Raw genomic sequence first — 5,368 nt, 5'->3', positions numbered from 1 at the left:
TATATATATCGGGTAGGAAAATTTCCAAAATGGTGAATATATTACACAAAACGAAAATGTATGTCGCAATCAGAATTTGAAAGTATATACAAACGCAAAGTGAGTTCTCAACTTAATATACTTTATATTGGGAAAATAACATAAAAGGTACATTAGCAGAAACTGATAATAATATTCAACAAGTGTGTTCTCGCAAATTAGAATAAGAAATATCTTAAACTATAATAAGCGTAAACGAAGTTTGCAGTGTGCTTGTTGCAAGGTAACAATCCTGTAGTTCAAAGACCAGGAAGCGGATGAGGGGACAAGCTACCTGCACTCTTCACAGTGGGAGGGCCAGTATATGTCTGCGGACTTACAACGCTAGAAACCGGTTTGCGATACCAGTGGTGGGCAGAGCACAGATAGCCCATTGTGTAGCTTTGTGCATAACTACAAACAACTATATATATTTACCCACCCCACTCGTACCACCGGTGACTTAGCAGTAAGTTTGAGGGCTTATAATGCTACAATTATTTAATAGCAAAATAATGAGCAGAGCTTTGATAGCCCATCATGTATCTTTGTACTTCTCTGCATTTTATCAAGTATTTAGGTCTTTAAGACCTGGGAGGATCAGGTTCTTTGACTTCTTCCTCTCTTGTGTACAATGTTGCATGTTTTTTGTAGAATCTATGTGTTGATACAACATGAGGGTCAGTGTAACCCGCAGTTACTCCGACCCATTTCAGGGCAATGTCCATGTAGGTATCAACAGTTACATTCATGTGATTGTATACACCTTCGCTTAGTTCGATATTACATTGTTCTGTACATCACGAACAGTTCAGAATGTTACTCTCACATTCCACTAGCTTCAATCTTATTTTAAGAACATTTCATATAATTACCCTTTTAAATGTTTTTAACTGATGTATGTTATTCAGTCTAGAATTACTAGGTGGCCTAATTAATTCTTTTTTTTTCTAAAATATATATTGAGTGACAATAGGTGCTTAGACCTATTTCCATCATGTACGTAGTAGCGGTCAAGTTCGCACATTAGGTCGTTTTTATGTAAATTGTTGTTAAAGTAATTTATAGAATTATGCAAGGTTCTATCGGCGATTGTTTGCATATTTGTGAAATTGTGCATGAATATGGATGATGTGCTGCGTGATACTTTATAGGCTGTTGAGAGTAATGAGTTTTGTATTATTTGTAATTTATTTATCTGTTTAGGTGTTATGTTTATCCATGTTGGGCATACGTATTCTAGTGCTGGTGAAATATCGTTACGAAAGCGGAAGTCGCGTGACGCTGGGAGCATGCGCTCTGGAGTTTCTCGAATGATCATGAATTTGCCTGGCAGCTTGAGTGTGATCTAGATGCCCCCTTTTTAGTATATAAGTCTGGCAAAGAAAGCCAGTTGGATACAGATAATTGAGTCAACCGAACAGTAGTGACGTTTAGCCGTAAATTGTGTGTGTTTTGCAGTCGTCGCATAGAGCAAAGTTATCGAGCTTGTGAATCGCTGTGATTTATAGCGTGTATTATAAAAGTTGTTAAGTAAAGAGACGAGAAACTTATTGACTGTGAAATTACTGTGTATTACAAAGTTGTATCGAGAAAGAATAAACTAGTTTTAATCAAGAAGGGGCTTGTATCGCTGAAGTTCTTCGGAAAGAATTTATACCGGAAATTAACAAACAAGCAGATACGCAACAATATGCTATAAATATATTTATGATATTTTCTGGTGTGGTTCCACGATTTTATCCTGTTAGACTTCTTGCATAATTTGTTCTTTTTCAAACTTCAGTTCATATTATTGTTAATGTCAATTTGGAGTCATAGGTTAGGCCGAGAAATTTAGCTGAAGTTGTGGTCTGGAAAAGTGTCGCATTCACATATAGCTTGAGTGGATTATTTTTATGTTTTGTAAATACTACCACTAGTTAATTTTGGGGGACATTTATTTTTATTCTGTATTTTTGGTAGTATTATACTATAATGTTCAATTTTGGTTGAATATTTGTTGCTGCTATAGATGGGGTGGGAGCACTTTTCCAAACCGCGACGTTGTCTGTGAATTGAGATGCAAATACTGTGTTTGGGTCTTTTAGTGGCATATAGCTTACGTATATGATGAATAGAATAGGGCTAACTACCCCTCCTTGGGGGGACGCCTGCCTCTGGAGTAAATCACTCCGCGTAGATTCCCCTAACATTTATTTTACATCCTTTGTTTTCCAAAAAGTTAGATAACCAGCGAATAATTACGCGCGGTAGGTCCATTTCTGTCATACGGAACCTAAGACCGTCGTGCCAGACAGTGTCGAATGCTTTCTCGATATCGAGAAAGCATGCGACAGTGCATTCGTTTTTGTTGAAGTTATCAATAATGGTTTCTGTTAATCTGACCAAGTGGTCAGTTGTTTGTCTATATTTTCTAAATCCATGTTGGATATCCGGTAATTTTGAGGTTACTTCTAGATAATTTGAGAGTCTGTTTCCAATTATTTTTTCCAGAATTTTCCCTACACAACTGGTCAGACTGATCGGGTGGTAGCGGTTTGGTTTATTTGCTGGTTTTCCTTCTTTATGGAACATTAGTACAATCGCTTACTTCCAAGAAACCGAGATATATCGAGAGTTCAGAGATAGGTTAAATAATGCTGTTAGATGTTCATACTATCTACGAGTGTCTTCTCTAAAATGGACTACCTGTATACCGTCTTCACCTGGTGTTTTGTTTTTAGTAGAGTTTATTGCGTTTGCAACTTCTATTTGTGCGATTGTTTTTGTCAGTTGGAATGTTATCGGATTTTTATTGTTTTTTGATATATTTAGTGCGTCAACAGGGAATTTAGGTGTGTATATAGTTTTGTTTAATCTGACATAGGTATTGGCTTTATTGTAAAAGTGTGTATTCATATCAGGTTCTTGGTGTGTTTTTGAGGTGTTCTTTAAATCATTCTGCTTTTTTCAGAGTTTGTGGAGGCTATTTTATTTTGTGTTTCAACAGGTGGATAATTGCTGCTTGGGTTTCCTGTGTTTGTGAATCGTTTTAAATATGCCCAGAACTGTTGTGGATCTGTTTTGTTGTTAAGTTGGGAGCAGAAATGATCCTAACTATCTTGTTTTAGTTCTCGAATTTCTTTGAGCATTTATTCGTGTTTTTAATGTGGGGTCTCTATTTTGTATGTATTATCTACGAAGTTTCCGTCGTTCTTTTATCATACTTATTATTTATGCATGTGGTTCCATGTTTGTGCCGTTTTATGTTTTAGTATTGTTTGTTTCGCTGCTGTGATAAGGCACTCAGTGATTGTATGACAATATGCATCTTTGTTTGACGCGTTCGCCACATTTGTTATTATTTGTTTTGGTAGGATTTTGTCTATAATTAATTTATATTCGATCCAATTTGCTTTTTTGTAGTTGAATTTTTCGGTATGCATTGATTTATATGTATGGGGGTGAGGTTGAAGGTGTTCCAGATTGGGAGATAATCACTATGTCGATTCCTGCTTGAAAATTTACGAAATTTCGACTCGTATTGTATGAACACAGGTAAAGATCCAGTATATCACTGGTGCCGTGTGCATAAGAAATATGTTTCGGAGCGGCATCATTTAGCAACACTGTGTTAGTATCTAATAAATGTATGTATAATATTCTTCCATTTAGGTTTGTGGAGTTAGTTAAAAATTGTATGTTTGCTATTTAGGTCGCCTGTTAAAATATTATTTGTATTATGATTATTTATTTGGCACAATAGGTCGAGGTCTAACAAGGGCGCCTGCAGAAAAAAAAATGTTGTGTATATGTGTGTGTGTGTAGGGGGCAAGAAACTCAACTTTGAAAAAATTATGAAATCGATATACAAATACCTTATGATTTTACAATAACATAGAAGAATAATTTTATACATCTAGTTTTTTTTTGCGGGCGCCCATGATGTCTAAGTTTTTATTTGGTGAGCAGTATATATATATATATCTGCTACCGTTACAATATATGCGTTTTATGTTAACACATCTACGGCTATACATTCATTTGATGAAGTAAATTGTACTTCTTTTACAATAAGATCGGTTTTATACAGTAGTAGGATTCCTCTGTTGTTTATTCCATCTTTTCGTATTGTTAAATATCCTTTGATTTTGAATCTATGGTTTTAATATATACAGGTTTCACTTATTACACATATTTTAGGTTTAACTATGTTAGTAATATCTTCAATCTCATGTTTCTTGAAAGCAAGTGTAAAACTGTGAATTTTATGTGACTAGGGATCCTGTGATTGATTAGATTATCTGTGGTATGTATGGTGTGTTTTTGACTATTTGTATTATTAGTTCTATGCAATCTTTGGTTTGTGTTGGTTGTGAATATTCTTTGATGAAATCTGTGAAAATGTTTTTGATTATTTCCATGAATATATGGGTTTTTCGTTTTTAGTTGTTTCTGTATCATTGTTTGTTTGTGCATTTTGTTGGTCTATTTGTGGTTTGGATTTGTTTTTGATGTTTTATGTGTTTGTGCATATGTTACTGTATTTATTTAGCTGTTGGAAGTAGAGGTTGTTTTGGTTGTTTGGTGAGGGTGTTCATTTTCCAGTACTCTTTTATATTAGGTTTTTAATGTCGATATATGCGTTGTTTTATTTGTTTGTATTTCTCACAGCCTTTTGGTTGTGGTTTTTCTTGAGTTCACCGTGTTGCTGATAATCTCTATCACATCCGAAGCACCTCGGTTATGCCAGACATGCTACAGATACATGTTCAAATCTTTGGCAGTGGAAGCATTGTGTAACTATAGTTGCCGGCGTTTTTGTTTGTTCTCTGATACCAAAGTGTTAACTCGTTGTTAATAATAGTGAGTGTGTTGTCAGTGTCTACCCTTACTAAGATTGTGGGTTTTTGTGCGAGTTTTGAGATTATTCTTTCTACTTTTATGTGTGGAATGTTTTGTTCTGTCAGTGCTTCCTGTATTTGGTCTTTGTTAATGGAGTAATGAACTCCCCGTATAACAAAGGATTTGGGCTGGGGTTTGCTTCCGGGAAGTTGGGATTTTTATTTGACCTCTGCCAAAGGCGTCGTTTGATCATTCTTTAGCAGTCTGTTTAGGACAAGGTCGCCTCCCCTGAGCAGATGCTTTATGGTTGCTATGGATGCGTTTGGTTTACACCTCTTAATTTCTGAAGCTAGTTGAGGTTGGTTATAGCTTCCGGGAATTCCTTCTACGATTACTGAATATTTTGGTGGTGGTGTTTTACTTGTTGTGTTTGTGTTAGTTAATTCTTTAGTTTATTTGTGTGGTATTTCGTTTTTGTCTCTTTGACGTTACTAGGACGAATCCTTCTTGATTTGTATCTTCT

The sequence above is a fragment of the Limulus polyphemus genome, unplaced genomic scaffold (assembly GCF_000517525.1).
Source record: "Limulus polyphemus unplaced genomic scaffold, Limulus_polyphemus-2.1.2 Scaffold848, whole genome shotgun sequence".
Lineage (NCBI taxonomy): Eukaryota > Metazoa > Arthropoda > Merostomata > Xiphosura > Limulidae > Limulus > Limulus polyphemus.
The sequence above is the reverse complement of the archived record's forward strand: the minus strand, read 5'-3'. Positions refer to the sequence as shown.